Source organism: Saccopteryx leptura, chromosome 2, assembly GCF_036850995.1.
Source record: "Saccopteryx leptura isolate mSacLep1 chromosome 2, mSacLep1_pri_phased_curated, whole genome shotgun sequence".
NCBI lineage: Eukaryota > Metazoa > Chordata > Mammalia > Chiroptera > Emballonuridae > Saccopteryx > Saccopteryx leptura.
The window spans coordinates 338580731-338596492 of record NC_089504.1 but is presented as its reverse complement, the minus strand read 5'-3'; the positions used below and the strand labels follow the sequence as shown (position 1 = coordinate 338596492).

Genomic DNA, 15762 nt, shown 5'->3' with positions numbered 1-15762 from the left:
ATGAAAACAGTCATTGCACTTGCACGTTAATTACTATCCTTCCTTATTGTGGAAGATGATTCTGCTCCCGGATTCAGCTGGACAAGTCAAGAATGCTGCTTTTGTTCAAACCACAAGAAAGCAACTGCGTTTCGTTTTAGCCGGTAGAAGTGGTCGGAACCCCTTGTACATCTGCCAGATGGAGTTTTTGCATGGAAGAATTCCGTGCTCCGTCAGACGGAAGCCTATTCAGATTAGAGTCGCTCTGTTTTCCTCTTATCCTCAGGAAGTTCCTCTAAACTAACTCCCCGTAGAGCTCAAATTCAGGTGGGCTCATTTCTCCTGCATTCCCCAGACATGTTCCATCTGTGCAATGGAACATTCATTTCCTAATGCTTGAAGTTTTCCAGAGTGGAAATCATTCGAAAGGCTGAGAAGACCCTCTCCGTCTCCTGACCCCTTGAGACATCCGTGAGAAGGGAATGCCGAATCGGGCTTGACTGAGCGCCTTTCCCTTCTCCGCCCTGAGATTTCATCTCTTCTCTCATCCCTCTTTTTAACTGTGGTCGCTGTGAACCTGACTGAAACCCTGTGCTTTTACTACCTGGAATGGCAGTTCTTTTTCGGGGGGCACCAATCTGAGTAGCGTGGGCACTAAAAGACTGAGGACTTCTCTTCACTTTCCACTGCTCCATTGTTTTAAGTTCCTATTGCACCAGGCCAGCTTCCTAGGACCTGACAAAGGAGGGGACTGGGTCCTCTCTCTCCTGGGGCCTCCAAGGCCTCCTCCGTAGCGTCAGCAGTCTGAGCCAGAGTCACAGAGTCCCGTTCTGGGCCCCATGCCGCCACTGCGCCCTTTGTTTACCTACTATCTGTTACTTTTACCATCAGATCTAAGGTGCCATCTATTTTTAAATGCATCATTATTTTATAGTCCACTCAGGAAAACAACACTGCCAATTATACTTTCAAGGTATCATCAAGAGTAGGGAAGATCCCAGTTTCAAAGGTACTAAAGACTGGTGAGGAAGGGAAACGTGAGCGTTAGCATCCGTGAAATTTAAAAAAGAATTCATGCCCCATCAACTTCAGATGCCATCTCTTAACTCACTGCTGAGTGGACTCAAGATCTGTGCCCCTGCTTGAACTTCCGACAACTATAGCTTTACTTTTTTACATTGTTAATATGTATTTACTTTGTTTTATACTTTTTTTTTACATTGTTTTATACTTTGATGATTAACCCTAAATCGGAAAACAATAACTAGCATTTATGCTACTATAATTTTATAAACTTTGGTTCCTTCAGAGCCAACAGTATATGAGGATTATGTTTTCTTCTCTATGACTTCACTGTTTTCTCTATGGACCCGCTTGAGGACCATAAGATCTCTGTTACAAAGTCTCAGCTCTTCCATTACGGCACAAAAGCAGCCGTAGACGATATGTAAATAAATACAGTAGCTGTGGCTGTGTTCCAATAAAACTTTATTTACAAAATCAGACAGTAAGCCAGATCTGGCCCATGGGCCTTGGTTTTCCATCCCCTGATCTAGAAGAATAAATTCTGACCCTTATATCTTGGAATATAGTCAAGATTTTAATTTGAATGGTTTTGAATAACCTACATTAAAATAACTGTGACATGCCTGGGTCACAGGAGATAATTTAAACACCTGAACATCTAAAATTCTGGAGATGTGGTTGCTACAAAATATCTTAGGACCCCAGGAGGAAACAAGCCTGCTGGAGTCGCACGTGGGTGCGTTGCTCCACTCCACGGGTCAATCAAGTAAGAGAGCTGAGAACTGTCTTTCATCTAACCGCACATTGCTGGGTCAAAGGTGGCCTTTCAACTCCCAAAATAGAATTCTTCCCAACCTCCACTTCCTGCTGACAAGAAGTGTGACCCCTTCGATTTCTAACTGGTGAAAGGATGCAATTCATGGGACTTTTCTTCAAACCACCAAAATGAAATCCTGGGTAATGAAGCTTAAAGGAGTCAGTAACAATTGTTGGAATAGTGCCCGTGTTTAAGGGCATCAAGTGGAAAATTCTGCAGATCAGACCCAGGTCAGATTCCAAGAAACAATTCAAACTTTAAAATGAAATATATACTGCCTAATATTTTCTTATTCATACTGTCATTTTCTTCCCAACTCAAATGTAACTCTTAGAAGAATAATTCTAATGTAATTCTAATAAGTTGGCATTTCCTTCAGAATTATCCATTTGAAAATCTAGGAAATGAAGCCAGCATATAAAGATTCATCGCTCATTCAGCCCAAACAGCCATCTTTATGGTTCATTTTAATATCTAAACTAATAAGAACCCACTCACTTTATGCAGCTGTAATAATAAAAGTCCCTTTAGAGGTTTAAAGGACCTGACACAGTAGGATCTTCTCTTGTTTACCCTCATCCAGATATGACTGGTGATTTCTTACCAGCTTCCTTTCTTCCAGGCCTAGAAAATAACAGAATCAGAGTCTGTCACCTGGGAGACCCATCACTCTTCTCTGCTCCCCTCTCTCACTATGTTCTCCTTCTCATGACCTGGAGTACAGACACTGTCCTTGGGAATAGCGTTAAACATGAGAAAGAAACTTGCCCTTCGCCTTCAAGTTGCTAGAGTCTTGTTTCTGCAGGGAAAACACTCTGAAGTCCTCAGAGATACTAATTACTGGGTTTTATATAAATACATATTATATAAGTGCAAGGTATTGTTTCTCTTTGGCAAGATTTAAATCTTTGTTTCAAAAAGTATGTTTTTAGCCCTGGCCGGTTGGCTCAGCGGTAGAGCGTCGGCCTAGCGTGCGGAGGACCCGGGTTCGATTCCCGGCCAGGGCACACAGGAGAAGCGCCCATTTGCTTCTCCACCCCTCCGCCGCGCTTTCCCTCTCTGTCTCTCTCTTCCCCTCCCGCAGCCAAGGCTCCATTGGAGCAAAGATGGCCCGGGCGCTGGGGATGGCTCTGTGGCCTCTGCCCCAGGCGCTAGAGTGGCTCTGGTCGCAACATGGCGACGCCCAGGATGGGCAGAGCATCGCCCCCTGGAGGGCAGAGCGTCGCCCCTGGTGGGCGTGCCGGGTGGATCCCGGTCGGGCGCATGCGGGAGTCTGTCTGACTGTCTCTCCCTGTTTCCAGCTTCAGAAAAATGAAAAAAAAAAAAAAAAAAAAAAAAAAAAAAAAAAAAAGTATGTTTTTAAATTATTTACTTATTATTTTAATACGTTTTGCAACAAATGATATCTATATGCTGCATCATAAAATGAAAATTTAATAATGATTATACTTAAATGAGCAAAAGATGCTGTGTTTTCTATCTTCTGCTTCAAAGTGACATTTTTGTGTAAGCCAGAAGTGTGGTCTCATTTTCCCAAACGTATACCATTGTCTTCTAACATTGCTGATGCATTAAACGCCACATTTAATTAAGACAGAGAAAGAACCTTTAATGGAAATAACATATGCCCAATTCAGCAGGAAACCCCCTTCTGTGTAAAATTCTCAGGCACGCACTAAATGTCTCCTGTCCCTTTGCAAAGACGAACGCATCACAAATGGCCACCGGATACAGCTGTGTGGACTTAGCCAAATGATTTTCATTTTTCTGGAGAACCGAACGTCTGTGTGCTAACTTTCCATGCATGCTCTGACCGCCGTTGGGCACAGGGGTTGGCGAGGATGACACCTGCTGTGCCCTGTTGACGGAAGCACAGCAGCTGGGGGTTTGGAGAGTTAACTGTGTTTTAGTCACTCAATCCCATTTCTTCTTGTGGTGCTCCAGCTGGTTGGACAATACCAAAACATATGCCCACATCCACGGAGGGGTAGAGAGGAGAGAAAGGAGGGAGGATTTAGTTAGGAATGAAAACGCATCCCAAAGATGAGGAGATAATATTAGCCCTAGCATTTGTCCGTGGACCATCAGCAGAAACTTCTTCCGCCTCTTCAGCTGTTTCACCCTTTGTAACAGATTATTACAAGACTCACTGATCCGCTTCTATGTATCATACCAGTTAAGGATTTAAACTCTCCATACACAGCAGTCCTCCCTGAGAAATAGACTCTTCACTGTTTGCCTAGGCCCTCACATTCCTTTGCCCAGGATAGTCTTCTTTAAAAAAAAAAAAAAAAAAAAAAAAAATATATATATATATATATATATATATATATATATATATGTTTTCTTTTTTGCTTATGAAAATAATTATTGTGTGCTCATGGGGAAATTTTGGGGAATGTAGAAGTGTCTAAAGAAAAGAATTCAAATCACCTAGAATTTTCTCATGCAGAAGTAGCCGCTGCTCCTAGCTTAGTGTCTATGGCATTGTGCTGGAGAGCTAGTTTCATAATTTGATTTTCTCATCCACTCTACCGTGCGTGATCACCCATAAACACAAAACGTTATGCGGTCATTTAAAAATTATGTTGGTTGGACACGTTGGTAGTTTTCAGGGTTTTTTATTGTAATTTGTGCTGTAATGAGCATCCGGTACTAAATATTTTTTCAGGCATTTCAGAGTATTTCCTTAGACTAAACTTGGACTAGGGAAGGGGTGAAGAGGGAAGAGTGGTTTAGCAAACAGAGGAGCAATTCTGAGAGCCAGGTGGTGCCCAGGAAGCACACGGAGGAACTGAAACATCGAGTGGAGCTGGAGCCGAGGAGGTTGGAGGGAGGGAGTAGTGGAGGGGGGGGGGGAGCAGGTCAGAGATGCCAGAAAGAATCCAGACTCTTTCCTGGGGGCCGCAAGGAACCTAGAGGAGGGTTTCAAGCAGATCCATTTCACTAAGATCATTCTGGGTGCGGCTTGAAGAGGGGGGGGGGGGCAGGGAGACCAGAGAGGAAGCTGTCACAGTGATGGAGGGGAGATACGCTGAGAGCCTGAGTCGTGAGGCAGCGATGGGACAGAGGGGGAGAGCGTGGATGTGGAGAGATCTAGCAGGTATAGTCTCCAGGACTTCCTGCTGGATCGCGGCAAGTTGAGAGAGAGAGAAGGTAGATGCAGGGAGGATCTGCAGGATCTGCAGGCTTCGGGCTTGAGCAGTGGGTGGATGGTTGGACAGTAAACCAGACTGCCTCCCAACTAAGGGGAGAGGTCCAAGGGTCATCTGGATCTGAGGTTTGGGGTCCCAGTGGACTAGAGACATGGATTTGGGAGTTATCAGCATATAGAAATCACCTGAAGTCCTGAAGGTAGAGGGCAGAGGAAGGGACAAGAAGAATGGTTAACAAGCTGGAAGAGAACAGGCTGTTCCAGGGAAGCCTCATGAGAGAGTGTTCTAAGGCCACCCTGTCAGGTGCCACAGGGTGGTCAAGGAACAAGAACTGAAGCAAAAGAAAAAAAAAGAAAGGAAAGAAAAAAGAAAACACCCACTGTGGACTGAATTCAGTGACGTGGAAAACCCAGGGAAGCAAGGTGCAGTAATGAAGTCTGGCTTCTTAAAGAAGATAGCGCTCATTCATTTTGTAACCACCAAGCAAAATAACCGCAGTGTAGATAAAACTAAATGAAATTGTTTACACCCAGTCATGGGAGTGGAGGGTCTCCGCCCTACTGGGGGAAAATGGGCATGTCAAATATCTTTACACTTCCAGGGGTCCCCAAACTTTTTACACAGGGGGCCAGTTCACTGTCCCTCAGACCGCTGGAGGGCCACCACATACAGTGCTCCTCTCACTGACCGCCAATGAAAGAGGTGCCCCTTCCGGAAGTACCGTGGGGGGGGCGGATAAATGGCCTCAGGGGGCCGCATGCGGACCGCGGGGGCCATAGTTTGGGGATGCCTGCTAAGACCAATGTCAAATTTTCGATGAGACTGTCTACCTAATACTGGTTTTCATCGACTTTTCATCTTCCCCCATGTATGCTCCTTAGATTAATCCAGATACACCACATACGGGAGCCTCTTGAAAGGCCAGGGTCATCGTAAGATGTTGGTGCTACACTGTTTCATCTGTTGCAATCTCTTAATTTCTGAACTCAGTGTCATTGCGTGGGCCGGTTTGTAGCAGAGATAAACTTGCGTAGAGGCTCAAAGAAGACAGATCATATCTGGTTGGAAGATAAGAGAAAGATGGAGATCAGAGAAGAATTCACAGAAGGATTTACATTTTTATCATTCCCTTGTCTCCTGTACTTGTTTTGGAAAACTGACTTCTCGCCACTTAAATTGGAAGTTGTCAGTGGAATTCTCAGGGATGGCGCAGTATGGGACCTGGAGAGTGTTTTGTGGGGTTTTTTTGGGTTTTTTTTTTTTTTTGGTATTTTTCCAAATCTGGAAATGGGGAGGCAGTCAGACAGACTCCCGCATGCGCCCGACCGGGATCCACCCGGCACGCCCACCAGGGGGCGATGCTCTGCCCATCCGGGGCGTCGCTCTGTAGGAACCAGAGCCACTCTAGCGCCTGGGGCAGAGGCCAAGGAGCCATCCCCAGCGCCCGGGCCATCTTTTGCTCCAATGGAGCCTTGGCTGTGGGAGGGGAAGAGAGAGACAGAGAGGAAGGAGAGGGGGAGGGGTGGAGAAGCAGATGGGCGCCTCTCCTGTGTGCCCTGGCCGGGAATCGAACCCCGGGACTTCTGCATGCCAGGCCGACGCTCTACCACTGAGCCAACCGGCCAGGGCCTGTTTTGTTTTTTAATGTTTATTTTACTGACTTTATAGAGAGAGGGGAAGGAAGAAGAGAGAGACAGAAACATCAGTCTCTTCCTGCATGTGCCCAGACAGGGGATCGAACCCTTAACCTCTGTGCTTCAGGACAATGCTCTAACCAACCGAGCTATCTGGCCAGGGCCTTGAGAGTGTTCGTATCCTGTAGGAGCCTCGTGGCTGAGGTACCACTCCACAGCAGCTTGGTCATGTGGTTTGCAGCCAGATAATGACACAGCCATTAAGATGGAGTTTATGCTTCAAGTGCAGTGACCTCTAAGATAGTACCATTTTGCAATTCCTGATACTACTGTTGAGAGATGACTTTTTCCTGTTCAGTGAGCAGACTATTATTAATATCAACCGGTACTTCAGACTTGAGAAGCTTATATGTTGTCCCTTCACATTTCAGCGTTATTGTCTGTGTATATTTTGAACTCACTTCCCGTGTGGATCATGCCTGTCAGGTGGGGGGGTAATCCAGCCAGCCCTTGGCTGAATCCTTCTCCTGGTCCTCATCATTACATGCACACAAGGCCTTTTCGCTTGATTAATACAGAAGGTTGTTCACGCTAAGGCAGGTTCAGAAAGTTGAGGATTAATATTTCTAAATGCTGAGCTGTAGGGTCATTCTGCAGCTACATTCCTATTTAACCTCATCAAGGTTATTTAGCATTCATTGCTGAGCTGTAGGGTCATTCTGCAGCTACATTCCTATTTAACCTCATCAAGGTTATTTAGCATTCATTGCAGAGTAAGCTCGCTATAAAATCAGAACTCTTTCAGATGAAGTGACCAGTTTAAACCCAAAATTGAATGTCCTGGAAGGAACTGACAGGTGTAGGACCCTGGAGACTTAAGCAGTAGAACTAAGGACTTGCTCGTAATCGAGAGCCATCTTCTTCCCCCAGCCCGGCTTTCTCCGCTGCCCGCGATCACTGTGTGGTGGCTTCGCTGTCCTACAGTAGGCTTCCCACACAGGGAAAGCCATGGCCACGGGCCGCTCCTGGCTTGCATTATGCCACATGGCCACCCGAAGGAAAGAGGAAACCTTTTGTACTTCAAAGTATTGAATCCCAAGGAAAGCCTCTGTTTAACACACAGGCCCTCCATCCAGGCTAAAGCCCCAAGGCCAGAGAATAGGGTCCAGATGCCCTGCCCATCCCTAAGGCTGAGGCGTGTGGGCCTGTGCCGGTGCTGCCTGCGGTTGGAGTGGGACTGGATCAGTTCTCCACAGGGCATGAAGGCGGAGTACTAAAGGAGGGGGCAGGTCCAAACCAATATAGACTATACTCAGTGTCAGGATGTTCTTTTCTCTTGAATGGTATCTTTCACTGTTGGCCCAGAGTATCCTGATGAGTCACAACGAATTATATTCTTGGAATTGGACTAAAAACAGGCTGTGTTTTTTCTACACCTCATCGGTGTGATAATTTTATATTTCCTTATGCTTTACATTATATTATTTTTGGTGATATAATTATTAGAGTTTTTAATAGTTCTTTCACACAATCTCATTGAATTCTTACCATAATCTGAGCCATATTTTACTGTATTCAGCCTATTGTACAGGTGAACAAAAGGGCACAGACAGTTCTGTGACTTACGTAAGACCACGGAAATGGTATCGTTGGAAGCATGAGGAATGCAGATCTCTGTTCCTTTGCTGGTTCTTCTGGGTGTCGATGCCTTAGAGATCTGTCACCTATGTTTTGGTTTTGGTTTGGGACATTGTTTGTATTTATCCTTCTCCCTGGAGAACTGAGGCTGTGCCATCCGCCTGGACTGCGAGCCCGGGGAACTCCCTCCAGTGCCGTAGATACTGTGAATGTGCAGTAAGTGATGCTGACTGGCCAGGAACCGAGAGTTTAAAACGCTATTGTCCGCGTTGGATACAGCAGGCGCCTTTGAAGTTGTGCAGCGGGCGTACAGTGCGGAGATTGTGTGGTCCTGTGTTTGTTTACACGTTGGAAGTCAGCACAGCGCCCCCTGCACAGTGAGGGGCCTTGTCCCTGGAGAGCCTCCTGGAATGCCGCCCAGGCTGTGAAGCGTGTTTGTCTCTCACTTTCGGGACTTCTCGCCTCCTGTGTCCCTTCTCCGGCCCCCATCTAGAGGTCATAGAAACACGTTAGTGTCCTAAGCCTGAAGCCATTCTGTAAGCAGGAGGCACCTACCCTGCCCACAAATGCCCAGGGACCTAAAGATCCCGCCCACCCAAAAGGCAGCCTCCCAGCACCCTGTCCCGGCCACATCCATATGGCACGCCCAGCAGTTCAGCACCCTGCAGTCCTCTTTTTAAATATGTATGTACTTGTGTTCCTAGGAAGGAGTTTTAAGATGGAACAGGAAGAGTTAGCATTCTCGGCCCTTTCTCAGGGAGCAACTTTGAGCTACGAAGCAGATCCGTCATCCCCTTTCCTGGTTCTGGTGGGTGTTCTCCTTTCCCCTCGGCCCCGGCTGCTTGGCCCCTCAAAGGGACTCCTGGCCGCCTTCTACTTCCCATGCCTGTCTCCACTGTACATCTGCGGTGCCTTCTGGGACCCTCCCTGACTAAGCTGGAGGAGCTTGTTTCCTGGTTCATTATTATTATTGATTTCTTTAGAGAGAGAGGAAGGGAGAGAGAGAAACATTGATTTGTTGTTCCACTTATTTATGCATTTATTGGTTGATTCTTGTGTGTGCCCTGAGTGGGGATTGAACCTGCAACCTTGGTGTATCGGGACAGCAAACCAACCAGCTGAGCTACCTAGACAGGGCTTGTTTCATGGTTCTTTTTCTCAATTCACCAATTTTCCATGAGTTACTCTCAGACATGACCCAACACTGCAAAGCTAGATAAGAGTAGTTGCCAATTCAAATCCAGGAAAGGGTGGGTGTGAGTGTGTGTGTGTGTCAGGATTTTATATTGACTCTACCTTTTGAATATAGTAATATGAAATGTTTGTTCTTCTCTCTCATTAGTCCCACCATATAATGCTTCTTGGAACCGAGTCTCATCAGGTCCATAGAAGTCTCATCAACCTATCTGTGTTCGTTTCCCATTGTTGCTATAACATATTACCATAAACTTGGTGGCTTATACAACCGAAATTTTTCTCATAGTTCTAATGACCAGCACTCCCAAGACAGTATCACTGATTTAATTTTGGCCCCAAATCAAAGTGTTGGTGTGATTGTGCTTCCTCTGGTGGCTCTAGGGGAGAATCTGCTGTGTTGTCTCCTCGAGTTTCTGAGGGCTGCCAGCAGTCTTTGGCTTGTGACCGCATCACTCCAATCTCTGCCTCTGTGATCACATTGCCTTCTCTTCTGTGTCAGTCTCCTCAGCCTCTCTCTTATAAGGACCCTGTGATTGCATTTGTGGTTCACTTGGATAATCCAGGATAAGCTCTCCATTGCAAGAGCCTTATACAATCACATCTACAATTTCCTTTGTTGTTGTTGTTGTATAAGGTAACATTCACAGGTTCCAGGAATTAGGACACGGATATCTTTGTGGGGCCTTATTCAGCCTACAACACTACCCCACCCCATAACTCTCACACACATTCTACGCCAGGTTTAGTTCCTCTCCCTGTCAACTTCCTGAATCTGAGGAGACCAGCACTCCAGTTGGGCTTTCTGTCTTCTTACTTTCTGCCACCTGCTGTGTAATAGGGTCCTTGGTGTCTTACCACCAGCTCTCCAAAGGGCAGAGGAGGTTAGACTATTTTTTTTTTTTTGTATTTTTCTTAAGTTGGAAACGGGGAGGCAGTCAGACAGACTCCCGCATGCGCCCAACCGGGATCCACCTGGCACGCCCACCAGGGGGCGATGCTCTGCCCATCTGGGGTGTCGCTCTGCCACAATCAGAGCCATTCTAGTGCCTGAGGCAGAAGCCATAGAGCCATCCTCAGCGCCTGGGCCAACCTTGCTCCAATGGAGCCTTGGCTGCGGGAGAGGAAGAGAGAGACAGAGAGGAAGAAGAGGGGGAGGGGTGGAGAAGCAGATGGCGCTTCTCCTGTGTGCCCTGGCCGGGAATTGAACCTGGGACTCCTGCACGCCAGTCCGACGCTCTACCACTGAGCCAACCGGCCAGGGCCTAGATAAGGGCCTAGACTCTTTTATCAGCTTGCCTTCTTCTGCAAATCATTGGTCCGGTGGGACAAAAGAGGTACAAGCCTTAAACAGGGTGGACCTCAAATACACCACTTCTGCTACCATAAGAATCAAGTTGTTTGGGTTTTGTTTAGCTTTGACTGGTGCAGAAATTGTCCTGCCTGGGCCTTTCTGTCAGGATATCTCTAGTCTGTAAAATCTATGAGGGCAGAAAGCAGATCTTTGGCTTATTTATAGTCCACTGTGCCTAGTGGTGTCTTGATAGACTAGACCAGGGGTCTCAAACTCACGGCCCGCGGGCCGCATGCGGCCCTCCGAACAATTTTGTGCGGCCCGCAGACTAATCCACGAAGTTCAAAATATTTTGGATAGCCTGACCAGGTGGTGCCGCAGTGGATAGAGCGTTGGACTAGGATGCGGAAGGACCCAGGTTCAAGACCCCGAGGTCGCCAGCTTGAGCGCGGGCTCATCTGGCTTGAGCAAAGAGCTCACCAGCTTGGACCCAAGGTCGCTGGCTCCAGCAGGGGGTTACTCAGTCTGCTGAAGGCCCACGGTCAAGGCACATGTGAGAAAGCAATCAATGAACAACTAAGAAGTCGCAACACGCAACGAGAAACTGATGATTGATGCTTCTCATCTCTCTCAGTTCCTGTCTGTCTGTCCCTGTCTATCTCTGCCTCTGTTAAAAAAATATATATATTTTGGATAAAATTAAGTAAGCCTAGGGGCCTACTTGTATTTTTCATTTCTCTAGCATCCTAGCTAGATATTAGCTTAGTTAACAGCAGTTGTGATGCGAACTACAGTTTCTGGTCGTTTTGTGACACTGAAAAGTGTTGCGTAACAGTTGCCTTTTGTAGACCTAGTGCGGCCCGCCGAACAGCTGTGATCTTGCTCTGCGGCCCACATGCTGAGTTGAGTTTGAGACCCCTGGACTAGACACACGTTGACCAATCATCTCTGTGCACACACCTCTCAGACAGCCACGTGGACCCCTCCCTTCTGTGGTTAGCTGCCACCAGGCAAGTCATCTCCCCAGCATCCAGGGTGGATTTGACAGCACCAGGCACAGCTTCAGATGCCATCAGTGGCATTCTGAAGTGCCCTGTTTAGATGCAGACCTAGTTCCTGTGGCTTTTTTTTAAAGCAGAGAGTTGAATCCTGTGCCAAATACGGCATTGCAGTTATAAGAGGCATGTGTCATTATCCTACACACCATGTATGCCACTGCTTAAAATACCACTTGCTGGTGAGGGCTGGGGAAAGACACCCATTGTGAGAAGTATGAAAAGTGGTCTTATGAGAGGAGCTATGGAGAACCAGCAGCGGTGCTTTATGTGACAGCGATAATTGCTGCTCTCGGCATTAGTGCCTAACTGCTCAGAGCAGAAGGTCAAGGGTGGGGTGAAGGGACATTAGTGGAAACTACACATAACTGAAAATTCCCTCTCGACTATAAGAAGAATTCTCTTGAAAGGAAATGAAAAACAGTTCCAGATAGTCAATGGAAGTTTTTCTTGCTGTTTCCTTGTCAAGAATATGCCTTGAAAATAGGAATCCAAACTTACCAGCCCACCAAAAAAAAGAAGAAGAAGAAATAAAAAAGGCTTCATGAGGGACCAGGATACAGATGAACAGTATCTGGTTCTTTTCCGTTATCTGGCCAGCATTTTCACTTGTCGTTTATGTATTTATCTTAGATACAGATGCCACCTGGGAGTCTCTAATGTCACCTTTTCCTACCTATAGGCACAATTGAAGATCTTTGCAAACTCAGAAGTAACAGATTTAACTTGGATATTGTAATAAGGCCCTGGCTAGTTGGCTCAGTGGTAGAGTGTCGGTCCAGCGTGTAAAGTCCCAGGTTTAATTTCCAGTCAGGGCACACAGGAGAAGCAACCATCTACTTCTCCACCTCTTACCCTCTCACTTTTCTCTCTCTCTGTCTCTCTCTCTCTCTGTCTCTTTCTCTCCTCCCGCAGCTATGGCTCAATTGGAGCAAGTTGGCCCGGGTGCTGAGGATGGCTCCATGGCCTCGCCTCAAGTGCTAAAAATAGCTTGGTTGCCAAGCAACAGAGCAGTGGCCCCAGTTGGACAAAACATCGTCCCCTAGTGGGCTTGCCAGATGGATTCAGTCAGGGTGCATGCAGGAGTCTGTCTCTGCCTCCCTGCCTCTCAGTTTAAAAAAATGAAAAAAAGCCCTGGCCGGTTAGCTCAGTGGTAGAGCATCGGCCTGGCGTGCAGGGGACCCGGGTTCGATTCCCAGCCAGGGCACATAGGAGAAGCGCCCATCTGCTTCTCCACCCCCCCCTCCTTCCTCTCTGTCTCTCTCTTCCCCTCCCACAGTGAGGCTCCATTGGAGCAAAGATGGCCCGGGCACTGGGGATGGCTCCTTGGCCTCTGCCCCAAGCGCTAGAGTGACTCTGGTCACGGCAGAGCGACGCCCCGGAGGGGCAGAGCATCGCCCCCTGGTGGGCAGAGCGTCGCCCCTGGTGGGCCTGCCGGGTGGATCCCGGTCGGGCGCATGCGGGAGTCTGTCTGACTGTCTCTCCCCGTTTCCAGCTTCAGAAAAAATAAAATAAAATAAAATAAAATAAAAAATAAAAAAAAGAAAATTGTAAGTACAGAGTACGGTACTTACCAAAAAAAAAAAAAAAATGAAAAAAAAATTGTGATAAAGTAGAAGGTTTGGAGAGGTGCTTTGTGGACCAGAGTTTCATACAGTCTGAAAACTATATAGGGGGCAAAAAAAAAATGTGGAGAGTTCTTGATGGGTCTGGAATATTATTCAACAAATATTTACAGAGCACCTACTAGGTGTTGGGCCAGACCCTGAGCTAGGAAATGGGGATACAACAGTGAACAAGACCCCGACCTTACCCAGGAGTTGACAGTCTAGTGGGGAACTGGGTAAGTAAAGTGGAAATTACAATCCAATGTGTTAGCAGATTAAAGGGACAGTTAACCTGCCTTGCATAATCAGGAAGGGCTCCCAAAAGGGATGTTGATGTTGAAAATCAAGTGACAAATAGCAGTTGGTCTGGAGAAGGACCAAGAGTCTAACAGCTGGGAACAGCATGTGCAACAGGCCTGAAGGCTACAGCGTCGTGGGAGACAGGTACCTGTGGGTAAACCGAGAGACTAACAGCAGAATGCCAGAGAGACAGGCAGGTGAGCATGTGGAGAAGAGAAAAGATGGCAAGAGAGCAGGAGGAAGCATGGGTCCTGTCCAGTCTCCCCCCCAGCTGAGTGACCCACCTCCTGTCTATTGGAGCTGTTGTCACTGAAGCTGGGTACCCAGCAGGCCAGCAAGCTGCCTCATCCTCTCTGCTTTTTTCCCCAGCAGACAGAGGTCCCCTTGCTTACATTGGAAACTAGGGGGAGGGCCTTCTGGAAGGTTTCAGGACCAGAGCCCACCCACCACACCACCTCAGAGAGTTCTGATGCCAGAACTGGACGATTCCAGGGCTGGGAAGTGTGGGTCCCGAGAGTTGAAATCTTCCATTCTAGCAAGGTTCTGGATTGTATCCCCAACCTGGAACAGGCCATCAGATGCACAGCTCTGATGTTACACCTTAGATTCCAGAGGGGGGGGGGGGAAGGAATTTTAGAAATTACCTGACAAGAAATGTCATGTGATACTGATTAGAAATCAAACCATAGCAGCTGCTTCCCACAGCTGCATACCATGTGGTGACTGCATTTGAACCAGTTGAAGTAAATGAATCTAAAAATACCCAGGAATGTGAAACTCTCCAGGACCTGGGTCTCTACATGAGACAGGCACAGACATCCACACGGTGGGGGGAGGGGGGGTTTGGTCATCCGGCCATTGGATCAGTGATCAGACGAGTGTCACCTGAGGGGCTGAAGAAATAACAACCCGAGCCTGCAGTTCCCCCATTCATATTAATTCATATTCATTGACCTCATGGAACCCATTTTACAGATGGTTAAAAAAAAAAAGCATCTTGGCACCTGAACTCTTTCAGACTGAAAATTCCTTATCTTAGCTATCATCCAAGTCCGGCTGCTTTCTTAAGGAAAACAGAAGTCATCTGAAATAAGCAGCTGCCTCACTGTTTCCGTCAGACGCCTGAGCCAGTTCGCGTGGAGAGAATGTGTGGCACTCTGCTAAGAAGCAGCCCTTTTTTTTTTTTCTTCTTAGTTGTGAAACTGTGACCGGGACTTTCTCACCAAGAGATGAAAAAGTAAGTTGGCGTGGGAAGGAAGCATGCTCCGCCAAAGACAAAAGTGAAAGGACACTTTTTTTTTATTGTGGGAAATTCAAAAAGATATACATACACACTCCTTTAGTGCCAAAGAAAATAGATAGGCTTTTCCATGCTTAGAAAAGCATCAACTTTTTTTTTTAACTGCATTTTTCTAGTAAGAAGAGCCAATTTATCCCTGCTTATAAAAGCTCTGTAGGAATCATAATAATGAGCGCTTATTAAGCACTCATGTGCAGACTGTGCTGACACAGCGCTTTGCCAGGGAGCTGATTTTTTGATCTTCACAGAATCTGTATGAAGGGGGACCCTACTGTTATCCCCCATCTCACGACTGAGGAAATTGAGACTTCGAGAGATTCAGATGATTTCCCCCGGGCCCCCTCTGCTTGTCAGTGGAGAAGGCAGGATTTGCCCCAATCAGTCTCACTCTGGAAGGGGCACTCTTGGCGCACAGTCGTCTCAGGTTCATTGTTTTGTCACAAAGACTAATAGGACTGCTTTTTAGAGTCTTCTGCGTTTCCTGTGGAGAGTTCTGTTTTTTCGTTTGCGTTGTGCGCTTTCGTTATTGGTGGCATTTAGCTCTTCTTCCTCCCCTCTCGTCAACTAGATGAATGGACACTGAGTTGGAAACCTGAAGTCTAGGGGAGAGTTTTACTTCCGCAGCTGACTACCGGTGTGATCTTGCACAGTTCACAGCCTCTGAAATGAAGTCATAGGGTTCTAACGAAGGTCCCCTCCCATGCTGACACACTTCTTCCTCTTTTCTCTCCCCCCTTCTGGCCTCCCATCTCTTTGCCTGCCT

General features: G+C 47.0%; 1 protein-coding gene and 1 pseudogene across 3 annotated transcripts in view; one reads left to right on the top strand and one right to left on the bottom strand.

Moving 5' to 3' along the window:
- Positions 1-15762, top strand: part of MYO1D (myosin ID) — a 372921-nt gene that overhangs the window by 322852 nt on the left and 34307 nt on the right. The window lies entirely within an intron of this gene.
- LOC136394384 (coiled-coil domain-containing protein 28A pseudogene) lies at positions 137-732 on the bottom strand (annotated as a pseudogene).